Consider the following 14,116-nt stretch of genomic DNA (forward strand, 5'->3'; position numbering starts at 1 on the left):
ATACCAAAGCCACACAAAGATCCAACAAAGAAAGAGAACTTCAGACCAATTTCCCTTATGAACATCGATGCAAAAATACTCAATAAAATTCTTGCCAACCGAATCCAAGAACACATCAAAACGATCATCCACCATGATCAAGTAGGCTTTATCCCGGGAATGCAGGGTTGGTTCAATATACGGAAATCCATCAATACAATCCACTACATAAACAAACTCAAAGAACAAAACCACATGGTCATTTCATTGGATGCTGAAAAAGCATTTGACAAAATTCAGCATCCTTTCATGCTTAAAGTCTTGGAGAGAACAGGAATTCAAGGCCCATACCTAAACATAGTAAAAGCAATATACAGCAAACCGGTAGCCAGCATCAAACTAAACGGAGAGAAACTTGAAGCAATCCCACTGAAATCAGGGACCAGACAAGGCTGCCCCCTTTCTCCTTATCTTTTCAATATTGTACTTGAGGTACTAGCTCGGGCAATTCGACAACATAAGGAGGTCAAAGGGATACAAATTGGAAAGGAGGAAGTCAAACTATCATTATTTGCAGACGACATGATCGTCTACCTAAGTGACCCAAAGAACTCCACTAGAGAGCTCCTACAGCTGATAAACAACTTCAGCAAAGTGGCAGGTTATAAAATCAACTCAAGCAAATCAGTGGCCTTCCTATACTCAAAGGATAAGCAGGCTGAGAAAGAAATTAGGGAAATGACCCCCTTCACAATAGCCACAAACAGTATAAAGTATCTTGGGGTGACTCTTACCAAACATGCGAAAGATCTGTATGACAAGAACTTCAAGACTCTGAAGAAGGAAATGGAAGAAGACCTCAAAAAATGGGAAGACCTCCCATGCTCATGGATCGGTAGAATCAATATAGTTAAAATGGCCATTTTGCCTAAAGCACTATACAGATTCAATGCAATACCCATCAAAATCCCAACTCAATTCTTCACAGAGTTAGAAAGAGCAATTATCAAATTCATCTGGAACAACAAAAAACCCAGGATAGCTAAAACTATTCTCAGCAACAAAAGAAAATCTGGGGGAATCAGTATCCCTGACCTCAAGCAATACTACAGAGCAATAGTGTTAAAAACTGCATGGTACTGGTACAGTGACAGGCAGGAGGATCAATGGAACAGGATTGAAGATCCAGAAATGAACCCACACACCTATGGCCACTTGATCCTCGACAAAGAGGCTGAAAACATCCAATGGAAAAAAGATAGCCTTTTCAACAAATGGTGCTGGTTCAACTGGAGGTCAGCATGCAGAAGAATGCGAATTGATCCATCCTTGTCTCCTTGTACTAAGCTCAAATCCAAATGGATCAAGGACCTCCACATAAAGCCAGACACTCTGAAGCTAATAGAAAAGAAACTGGGGAAGACCCTTGAGGACATCGGTACAGGGAGAAAGTTTCTGAACAGAACACCAATAGCGTATGCTCTAAGAGCAAGAATTGACAAATGGGACCTCATAAGGTTACAGAGTTTCTGTAAGGCAAAGGACACCATCAAGAGGACAGATCGGCAACCAACAAATTGGGAAAAGATCTTCACCAATCCTACATCAGATAGAGGGCTAATATCCAATATATATAAAGAACTCAAGAAGTTAGACTCCAGAAAACCGAACAACCCTATTAAAAAATGGGGTACAGAGTTAAACAAAGAATTCTCACCTGAAGAACTTCGGATGGCGGAGAAGCATCTTAAAAAATGCTCAACTTCATTAGTCATTAGGGAAATGCAAATCAAAACAACCCTAAGATTTCATCTTACACCAGTCAGAATGGCTAAGATTAAAAATTCAGGAGACAGCAGGTGTTGGAGAGGGTGCGGAGAAAGAGGAACATTCCTCCACTGCTGGTGGGGTTGCAAATTGGTACAACCACTCTGGAAAGCAGTCTGGCGGTTCCTCCGAAAACTGGGCACCTCACTTCCAGAAGATCCTGCTATACCACTCCTGGGCATATACCCAGAGGATTCCCCACCATGTAATAAGGATACATGCTCTACTATGTTCATAGCAGCCCTATTTATAATTGCCAGATGCTGGAAAGAACCCAGGTATCCCTCAACAGAAGAATGGATACAAAAAATGTGGTATATCTACACAATGGAGTACTATTCAGCCATTAGAAACAATGAATTCATGAAATTCTTAGGCAAATGGATGGAGCTAGAGAACATCATACTAAGTGAGGTAACCCAGACTCAAAAGGTGAATCATGGTATGCACTCACTAATAAGTGGTTATTAACCTAGAAAACTGGAATACCCAAAACATAATCCACACATCAAATGAGATACAAGAAGAAAGCAGGAGTGGTCCCTGGTTCTGGAAAGACTCAGTGAAACAGTATTTGGCAAAACCAGAACGGGGAACTGGGAAGGGGTGGGAAGGAGGACAGGGGAAGAGAAGGGGGCTTACGGGACTTTTGGGGAGTGGGGGGCGGCTAGAAAAGGGGAAATCATTTGAAATGTAAATAAATTATATCAAATAAAAAAAATAAATAAATATGCCAACAAATCAACTATATACTCAGTCGAATATAGGAAACCAGATCTTCAAAGGAAAATATATGTGGTTAATTTTGTTTTTCAAAGAAAATTTTATTAACATTAAAAAAGAAATGCTTCAAGAAGGGAAGATGAAGGTGTGATTGTTTTGTTTAATTAAAGAGATTAAAAAACTACATAGAGAAAGTGACTATTAACCATTGGATGACAAGTTATTTTATGGAGGTCTTGTGTAGCTAAGAAAAAGTTTTAATCTATGTATTTCCACTTTTCTTCATTCACTTCATATGCTATACTTTAGCACTTAAAATTTATTAAATATCTATAATCTTTCTCAGGTAGTCTATTAACTTCACAAATAACTTTGTGATCCAGAAGACACATTCTTATAAATCTCAATTGACTATGAAATAATAAAATCTATTTTATAAATGTAGAAGTCTGTGGTAATGAAACTACTAAAATGTATGGTAAAGAAGCATGTATTGGAAATGTGTGCTGCAGTTCACATAAAAAGTCAAAAACCAAATGCGAAATATACTTGATCCTGCCCCAATTAAAAAAAATATGTCAACTCTATATCTTTTTATTACAATTATTTATCTATTTTATATGGTGTGATTGCTATTTGCTGTTGTTAATTTGACAATATCTGTAATTAATTACAATCCAGAAATGTAGGGAACACTTCTGATCCAGATCTTGAGGCTGGAAGACACAGGCTTTTGATTGGGATCTTTAAGTATAGTGGACCTGAAAATCTTAGGCCCAGGCAAGGTGATACATGCCGTTAATCCCAGGAGACAGAGGTAAGCAGATCTTTGAATTCAAGGCCAGCCCGAGACAGAGCAAGTTCCATATAAAACAACAGCTTAGGTATAGGCATGGTGGTATCCAACTTTAATCTGGGTCATACCTTCTCCTGGAGGTCTATGTAACGACAATGGAAGAAGGAAGACTTCCTTCTTCTTCACCTGCTTGCACTTATTTACCAGCATATCTTTTGGAACCTATTTCTTCGGGATTTCAGTTTATACAGAAGACCAGCTGATACACATAACCTCATTGGACTGAGCAACTACTAGATTATAGAGCTTCCCATTTACAGCTGCCCATTTTTCTGTTAGTTGGACTACAGACTGTGAATCATTCCAGTAATTTTCATTAATATATAAAGACATTCCAGTCTGTGAGTCAAGATAGTCCTGAATAATACAAGTGAGTAGGTCATAGCATATGGATGGTCAGATTCATCTTAGACTTTGTTTCTAGAGCACCAGCTTCCTTCATTCTTATTAATTATACAAACTCCTCTTTATGTTTTGAAAGAGCTCTCTCCACACATTAGAAGTATAATTAATTTTTAAAAAAATTATTCACTATAATTTATGAGATTATAATATAATTACTTCATTTCTCTATTCCCTTTCCCTTCTCCAAACTCTTCTATACATCACTACCTAGAACTCAAAAAGTAATATTCAACTAGATACATACTTTTATGCATGTATCTTAGAACATACTCAAACTGTGTATATGAATTATTATTATATAAAAGTCATATATATTTATATATAAGTACATATAAAATTTTGTTTTATCTGAAAAAAATAAAAATCCAAGGAAATAGAAGTACTATATGACTCAGATACATCACACCTGGGAATATATCCCAAACTGTATGCACATCCTATCACAGAGAGACTGGCTCAAATGTGTTCACTAATGCTCTATTCACAATAGCTACAAACTGGGATTGGCCTAGATATCAAATAATGGATGAATAGTGATATAGAAACAAATTTCTTTCAGTTGTAGGGAAAATTATTAAATTGTGGATGGGGTAGAGAAAGAGTAGGCTAATTGAGATAATCAAGGCCCTAAATGAAGACACGTTATCTTTCTTAGGCAGATCCTAGCTTCAAATATTTAGATTTATTTATTTTACTGGGAACAGGTATAGATTCCAGAACTAGAATGGATCAATATGGGAGAAGAGGAGTGCCCTAAGGGAGGATGTAATATAATGTGTGGAATCTAAATGTAGAGTTGGAGAATTCAAGAACATAGGTGGAGGAACTGGATAGGAGACACGACAGTGAGGATACACAAAATAAAAAGCACATCAAATAAGTAATATCTATTTCAAAATCATTTTTGCTTGTGAGAAAATTACACACACATGGGAAAGGAAGAGAGAGAGAGAGAGAGAGAGAGAGAGAGAGAGAGAGAGAGAGAGAGAGAGAGAGAGAGAGAGAGAGAAGGAAAGAGAGAGAGACAGAGACAAAGCCAGCAGGATTGTTTTAATGTCTGGATAATGGTAGTCCAATAACCTGTGAACTATTACAAAGTAGGTCTTTCCATTTCCAGGTTTAGGATATTTTCTTATGAGTTGTTGTCCAGGGATGCCCTCCAAATCACCCCCAAGCAATATCAAAGCTTGCTAGTCCTCCTAGTTGCTAACAAAATCTAGCTTCTAATATTTTAATACTAAAGGCACCACATTCTTTGATATCAATATCCAGAGAAATCAAACTGGATCTGTACTGGAAGTAACTTCCCTGAGAGTTAACTTTGATATTCATAGCAGCTGCTGTGATGATTGTTTGACAAGAAAGTCATTGGTAATCTTAGTCAGCTATGAACTCCATCACTTATAACACTAATCTAGCAGATAATACCTGGCCAAAAGTGAATAAATGCAGAACTTTTTCGGAGGTAACCAGCTACACTGTTTCTGTATTTGAGCCCTGCTTCAAAAGAGGAAATTCATGACTGGAAGTACTGGTCAGAAAGTTCGCTTGGAGAAGACAGTGATATTAAAGAACAGCTTACTACAATTGTTTAGCAAAAATGACATACCATCATACTGCCATCTAATATCAATCATATGTCTATGCAAAGAGATAAATATTTTTAATAATTTATTTACTTTTTATCTAACCACAGTTTCCTTTTCTTCTTCTGTAAGTCCTCCCAAGTCCTCTCCTACATCTTTTCCATTTTTCTTCAGAAAAGAGGAAGTCTCCCATGAATATCAACCAACTTTGGCAAATCAAGTTTGTAGTATGACAAAGTACAGCTCTCTTATTGAGGCTGGGGAGGAAGCTTAGTAAGGGGAAAGGATCCCAAAGGGAGGCAACAGATTCACATACAGCCCCATGCTATGTTTAAATGTAATCAAAGATGTCTTCTCTTTGTTGTGAAAGGTGGTGAATGCATAGAATCATGTTTGCTCTAAGTGTTGAGAATAATGGACAGTTGAATTCTCAGGCACACTTAGGGCATTTATAATACCTCTGTAAGCTTCAGGGAACATCTTTTAAAAGAGAAAATAAAGAGAATATATAAGAGACAGAATGTAAGGAGTAGAGCTATGCACCGCTATATTTTGTACATGGATAGTCAGTGCTATCATGAACTTACCTATACTATAGTTACCTATGTCAACTTGCAAAAGAATAGTCTTTTCATCAAACATTTGTTAATGGAAGAAAGGTTCATTGTCTCTTACTCCTTCCTCTGATCAATTTACTATTATTGATCATACAGGAGAAGAAGAAAATATGATTACTAGTTCTTTAACGAAAATACTTATATATTTTGCACAACTAATTCTATTATGACATAAATTGTTACAGATGACTAAATCATTGCTTTTCATTAAGATATAGTATTTGTTTACATACTTAGGCTACAAAATGACAATTTCATATATGAATATCATGTGTGTTAGGTAACCAGACCCTCTAGAATGTACCAGAGTCTTGGGAGGTGAGAGACTCTCAGGTCTCAAAGGAAGGGACCTTAGATGAAATGCCCTATAATGGGGAGAGGTAACTTGTAGAGTTAAACTCCAGTAGAAAGACAGGAAAGCAAGTGGAGGATTGGGATTGCCATCCCACAGTCAAAAACTCTGACCCAGAATTGATCCTGTCTGAAATAACTGCAGGGGAAAAATGGAGAAGAGCCCAAGGAAAAGGGAGTCCAATGACAAACCCAATTTGGGATCCAGCTCAGGGAAAGGCCCCAAGGCCTAGCACTATTGCTGATGTTATGCTGTGCTTACAGACAGGAGTCTATCATGACTACCCTCCAAGAGGCCCAACGTGCAGCTGAAAGAATCAAATACAGATATTTACACCCAACCTATGGAAAGAAGCTGGTGATCCCTGTGGTTGAATTAGGGAGAAGCTGGAAGAAGCAAAGGAGAAGAACAACCTTCCCTGGAGGAAGAGGACTAGCAGTCAACTATCCTGGGCTCCCGGGACCTCTCGGACACTGGGTCACCAATCAGACAGCCTATACCAGCTGATATGAGGACCCCAAGATCTATACAACAGAGGATTGCTGAGTCTGCATTCAGTCAGAGACGATGGACCTAACTTTCATGAGATATGGATCCCTGGGAAGTAGGGAGGTCTGGTGGGGTGGGCGTGTGGGGACATCCTCTAGGAGGTAGAGGTAGGGGATCGATGTATGGAATGTGGAACAGTCGGAAGGTGTGCCTGGAGGGGCATAAAGTCTGGACTAAAAAATGATTAAAGAATAAATAAATATATTATAAAGCTAAAGAATCGAAAAAACATATTTATATAGGAAACAAAGAGACCTTTGGAATAAAAAACTAGTTTTTTTTCACATGATGGTCTATCAAGGACTGAATGATATGCTTGTGAGAATGCTACACCCAAGTATACTGTATTTATATTATTTATACCCATGCTTTTCTCCTTCTAGCTCTTTCTTTGCTCTCTACATCCTACCTCTCCTCCGTAATTCTGTATTTATATGTATGTGTACCAGGGGGTCTGTGGAGTTTAGAGCACAACATGAAGGAGTTCATTCTCTCTTTTCTAAACTCAACTTTGGGCCTAGGGTACCAAACTCATGTCACCAGGCACTGCAGAACTAATCCATAAAATAAGCCCAGTGGAAGATTTTTAGGCAAAGGATAGCTTTGCCTCTCTTTCAGTATATTTTTTTTTCTAGAGGACAGAAAAGAACACTCAGTAGCTAAGTGCATTTCTTTATCCACAGGACAGATTCCATGCACAGAAACCACGTCAAGTGGCATGCCAACTCCTGTAATTACAGTTCCAAGGGATTACACAATTGCTTCTGGACTACATGAGTGTACGCAGCAATGTGGGGCATACAGACAGACAGAAAGACAGACAAACACACAAACAAATAAACCTTGAAAATGTCTTTCTAGAGGTTTCTAAAATCCTTTTTGTCAATTGGATGTAAGAGCACTGTAATATTATTTTTAATAGATAATTTAGTATGCCACACATAATATAAGAATAATATGAATGTATATTTAGCACCTATATTCATATTATTTATATATTTATTTTTGTATGAAACATTGTAAAATAGATGAATCTTACCACTAAACTGGGCAAACTTAACTCAGATACCTGGATAACAATGAATGGATTTCATTATCCTTAAGTAACTTTTAAAGATCAAGTTCAATAATGTTCTACTTTTCAGTTTAGATACATTTTTCTCTTTTATATCTGTGAATTGTATTTGTTATAAAATTTAGGACCAAAATAAGTTTTGCTGAGTTGCCCATGCCCAATTCCTGTCTCTCTGAACAGAATAATTCTGTAGTTCGTTGTGGTTTGCTTGTCTGTCTTTTCCAATTCTTGGTAGATTGCTGCTCAGACTAGTTATATCTTATGCTATATCTTCAATGCATGAAATTTCAGTCTCTAATTCCATCTCTATGTTCTTCCCTTTCATTTTGACCTTCTGATTTTCACTGATAAGGATCTGATGATGAGAGGGTTCTCACTAATATAATATAGAATAATCTTGCATTAATAGCTATAAATTCTTTCTGTAATTTGATGGTATGTACTTCCATGTCTGGGAACAGACTGTGAGCATCTTTGAGGAGGATCATGGAGTTGCTCTTTTTCAGCTTGTCTAAATCAACAGTATATCAAGTAGTTCAAGAGGGCTGGCCTAGTAAATGCTAAGACAATTTGAGTTTCTAATAACAGAAGATCTTATTGGAGAACACTATTCACTTGCCACTTACCAATCATTTTAAATCTTGCAGGAAAATAACACAAAACACATCAAAGACTTTAGGTGTACTCTGTTTTTGTAAAAAATTCTCTTGGTTTGTATCAGGAAAGTAGCATGCAATTATGAGTATTTAGCCTTCTGATTATTTCTCCAGAGCACAAGGAAAGAATCTTAGTTGTTCAACTACTAAGTTGCCTGACATCCCAATTTGGAAGTTGCTATGTCCTTTAATTATTTCCAAATGGTACTTTTTTACTCAACCTCAAACAGAACTTCCTTTACTGGAATGTCAAGACAGTTCCAACTGCAAACATATGTCAATAAAGATTTCAAAAGCTCCAAATATTAAGTATATGTGTATGACATTTTGTTGGAGTTTGAAGGATAATAAATAGGTTTACCCAGCTATTGTTAGCTTTCTTTCCAATGTGTTTACATATGTAAGCAAAGGATAAGAATTTATTAACATTTTATAAGAACAAACAGCTAATCAATCTATTTAAAAATCTGTATTACAAAGATGGTTTATGTAAGATTATAAATACTAATTTACTTGAAGCAAATTACATTTATTATAATTTTAATTATCAGATAATTAAACATAGTTTTTATTAAAAATGAAAGGTGAATGAAAGAAAATATTGTAAGAAGAGAATTTTTCTGCTGTTAATATAAAATAGATGTTTCTTGTTATTGTTTAGAAGAAACTAAACAATATAAAAATAGACATATGTTATTAAGAGAATATAAACAAGCACCTTATGTTTGTTTTCAAGTTTAAAAAATGTTTACAGTGTCAAATATTAGCTTTTTGATATTAGTGAGATTGTAGTAAATTACACAAAATCAATGAATTGTGGCTCTCTCTCTTGCCCCTAATAAATGATAGAAAAACTATGTGTTATAGTTTTCTTCCTGCCCTGGTAATGTCAGGTAAAGGAAGTCAGGTGCTGAGCACAGCAGTGCTCAGAGAACACATGCAGTGGGCAGCTGCCTTCTTTGGGAAAACATGTGTTTAAAAATACCTTCTGCTCCAGGTAATTTCACTTTTACACTCCAATAAGTCTCAGCTGCTTTCAAGGACACAACGCAGGAAATCAAGATGATTCAACAAAAAATGCTTTAAATAGCTTGGTGGTCCAATGAGTACATAGCACAATTTATATAACATTATTAGATCGATAACTTTGATCATGCCTCAATTTCCTTCAAGCAATAATTTAGACAAACATCTATATCTAGGATTAAAGTTTTATTTGATTGACTAATTATATTGATATATTTTAAAAGTCATCATTTTTATTGACTTATCTTCTGAAATTTGAATTAAAATAAATGAAAGGCTTTTCCTTTTAAAACCATTTTAAAGGGCTAAAATATCTCTTCTTAGCAGAATATTGAGGACACTACATTTTATACACTGCTATTCTATTTACAGTTTTGAAAAATACTCAACATACCATCAAACAGTAGTCATGAGTGAAAATTAAAAGCTTAAAAGAAAATTAGCTTGAAGTATGCATATGAATTACTTTCGGCATTTTTTCATCTTAATAAAGGAATGATGTAATTTTGTGTAAATATATTAAATATTAGATGACATTGATGCTTAAAAACTTCATACTAGAATGTGTAATATGGCTCACATGGCTAGCCATGTAAGCCTGTCGACTTGGGTTCAAAGCTCTGACACTATCATAGCATGTTGGGCATAGCAGTACATATCTATAATCCCAGACCTGGAACAACAGGGGTAGAAGAATTCCCAAGTTCTAGAGGCTGGTCATTTGAGTCAGTTGGTATGCTTCAAGTTCATTTATTTCTTTGCTCTGTGTTTCTGCTGGCTGTTATGGGCAAGGATGCTTCTGTGGCAGTAGTGTGGATAACTCCAGACTCATAACTGAGAAAAACAAACATTGAATTATTTTGCTACAAACCAGCCCTTTAGTCCCTGCCCAAAAACAGTGTAGAGGGGAAGCTATTAAAGAGAGTCTTAAAAATGTGGTAAAGATGCTGAAGTGTATGTATGTAGCTCTTCACAGTTGGTGGCTTCTGGTGGGATGATGGGAAAGGACTCAGTTATCTTTAAGTAGCTGTTTACCGGGAGATTGACCATGCTCCATTAAGTATATGCTCAAGACAATTTGGACTTGATACATTTTTGAGGGGGTAGGGGGTACAAAGGTCTGGAGTAGAAAGTGAGTATGATGGCGTGCATTTCATGCAGTTCCCAAATAATCAATAAAAATATTATGTTAGAATAAAAACTCTCTCAAATGTATACTGAAAAGTGAGTGATAAAGATACCCATTGTAATCCTGTAGCTTTCTTACACTCAGATTTACACACACACACACACACACACACACACACACACACACACACGATGATGACATATCTTACTAAAGGTTTCTATTATTGTGATACAACACTATGACTATAAGCATTATGAAGAGGAAAGGGTTTATTTCATCATCTAGAGAAGTTTGAGCAAAAACTGAAAAACAGCAGAAACCTGGAGCAGGGAGCTGCTTCAGAGGCCATCAGTGGTTGCTGTGTACTGGCTTGCTCCTTGTGGCTTGCTTTCTTATAATACCCAGGATTGGTATTCCAAGTTTGCCATTTCTCCCAGTAAGAAAATTTCTCATCATTAAGTTGCCTACACACACACACACACACACACACACACACACACATACACATTGATAAAGGTTTTTGCATATGACTACATTAATATAAAAAACATAAAATAGGAAGCATTTTAAAATTAGAAAATGTACTGTATAGCTTTTAATTAGTCATTACATAGATATATCATTGTGGCAAACTCAACCTATTGGATTAAAATTTATTACATCTATAGTCACTTGGGTCTGTTTTTCTTTTGAGATCTGTGTTGAGACAGAAAAACACAGGCTGATAAGAGGGTGCTTAGTAGAGCCATGAGACTCACATCAAGATAGCCAGGAAAGGGTAGAGGAAGAGAGAACATGAGAGTGAGTTAAAGAGAGAGAGAGATAGGATTAAACAGCGAACACATGTAGGAGATTCTGAGATAATAACATATCCTTCTTGAGCAAGCTTCCAGCAATGTATTTCTACCACCTAAGCTCCAGCTCCTATAGTTTCTGTTGCTAGATGCACAAATACAATGATAAGGCTAGAGCCATCTTGGTTCAGCCATCTATCAAAGGGCTCAACCCTGAACAGAGCTTCTTTGTAGACTACTTGCTGTGGAAATAGTGAATGTGAGTAGCCTATGTAGTTTGCAATATAAGTTAATAGTTGTTCTCTTTGTATGTTTGCTACAGACTCATATGCTTCTAATTCACAGAGACTATTGGAGTGGGTCTTGATTTAGGCTTTAGAAGACAAGTATTATCAGAGGACCTGGCAGAACAACAAATACATCTAAATATTATATAGCTCTTTGCTCTCTGGTGGATTAAAACTCATCTGTAGGGCTTTAGTTTTATTAGCAGAGGAGAACTGTGCTTTATTATTAGGGATTTTCGACAATACATATGACATGTTAAAGTAATATATATAAATAACAATTCAGTAAATAAGGTATTAAAATAATTGTGCATTTATACTATTCCAAACTTAAAATTATTAATCAATACTATGTTGCTCTTCTCTTTTGCCCCTTGAAAAACTAAAAAATATCTCTAAAGAACTTTATGTCTTAAGAATTCAAGGTTAACCACTTTGGTCATATTTATGTTATCAATCATCTTCCAAAGTAAAACATCCTTGTTCATGGTTTAGATAAAAATTTTTAAATTTTTAGCAGTTCATTTCTGTTAGTAATTCTCATCAACTTTTCCTTTTCATAAAACAGATATGTTAGTGCCTGCTACCTTTGTCTGCACTGACACAACAAAGTTGTCTCACTTAAGAGTCTCTTACCCTGCAGCATTAAATTGAACACAATCTACATATATTCATTCAATCAAACCCTTTACAAATCAATTATACATATCCACACACTTTAACTGAACTCTTCTTTATGTTCCTAAATCTCAATACTATAAAAATGACTTAACTCTATATCTCAGTAGTAAAAATTTAATATTAGAAAATGATTTTTTTCATTTGTAAAACCAGGAGAATTTTAACGTGGCATTAATATTTCATTATTGATACTATCTTAATTTTGTTCTCAAATTAATTGAATCTATTCATTTTACAATATTAAGGATACTAAGCTCTTAATATTTGAAGAAATTTAAGCCTGCTAAAAAAGAAAGTTGAACCTGCTAATGCTAGCACATCTAACAATCTTTTCCAATGGTACAACAATAATCTGGTATATGGTGATCATGGGAACTGCCTTTATTCTTTTGAAAACTCTGAGGACAAAATGATGTTTGAAAAGAAAGATTTTAAGGAAATGGAAGTTATTTTGATGGACAACTTGGCTTGAGCAGAGCAGAGTTAGCAATTCTACTCACTGGTCTGGAAACACAAACCACTTAAGCAGCACTAACACTAATGACCAATGAACTAGAACTGCTGTAGTTAAACTATTTATATAATGAAATTATTAAAAAGGACAAGGGAAACAGCTGAGTCGGCATAATAACATCCAGTAGTGTTGGGAGAGAAGAGACATTTTTGTGTTGTTAGAAATGTGTTCAATGTTCCTTTAAATGAGACAATATATTTATTTTTAAAGAATAACAAAAAGGAAGCTGATGACAGACTTCCATGGGAAGACAGACTTTGATCAGTTTAACAAAGTGATTTAACGAATATTGGACCTTATTTGTAAATGCTCATTTATATACCAGAGAACTGGGAGGTAAGACTCTCTTAGTACTCAAAGGGAGGAGGGCCATAGATGAAATGCTCTACCGTGGGGAGAGGGAACTTGTAGAGCCCACCTTTAGTAGAAAGAGAGGGCATCAAGTGAGGGATGGGTTTGTGATCCCACAGTCAAAAGCTCAAACCCATAATTTCCTGTCTGGAAGAACTTTAGGGACAAAAAAATGGAGAAGAGCCTGAGGCAAAGGAGGTCTAGTGACAAACCCAAATTAGGATCCAGCTAAATAGGAGGCCCCCAAAGCCTGACACTATTACTGATGCTATAGTGTGCTTATAAACAGGAGCCTAGCTTGACTGGCCCCTGGAAAAGCCCAACAAGCAGCTGAAAGAATCAGATGCAGATACCCAACCAATGGACAGAAGCTGGTGACCCCTGCAGTTGAATGAGGAAACAGCTGGAAGAAGCTGAAGAGGTGGCCAAGCAACCATGTAGGAGGACCAGCAGTCTGGACAAACCAGGACCCTCAAGATCTCTCAGACACTGGACCACCAACCAACCAGGCAGCATATACCAGCTGATATGAGGCCTCCAGCACATATACAGCAGAAGACTGCCAGGTCTGGACACAGTTAGAGAACGTGCAGCTAACCCTTTAGAGCAGGGGGGCCTGAGGGACTGGGGAGGTCTAGTGGGGTAGGGATGGGGGATGGGCACATCCTCTTGGAGACAGAGTGGGGGTGGGGTAGCTACAGGATGTGGA

At 36.5% G+C, this 14,116-nt stretch overlaps 1 long non-coding RNA gene across 1 annotated transcript in view; it reads left to right on the forward strand.

Moving 5' to 3' along the window:
• Positions 1-14,116, forward strand: part of LOC127697517 (uncharacterized) — a 1,170,919-nt gene that overhangs the window by 196,252 nt on the left and 960,551 nt on the right. The window lies entirely within an intron of this gene.

Source organism: Apodemus sylvaticus, chromosome 12 (genome assembly GCF_947179515.1).
Source record: "Apodemus sylvaticus chromosome 12, mApoSyl1.1, whole genome shotgun sequence".
Taxonomy (NCBI): domain Eukaryota; kingdom Metazoa; phylum Chordata; class Mammalia; order Rodentia; family Muridae; genus Apodemus; species Apodemus sylvaticus.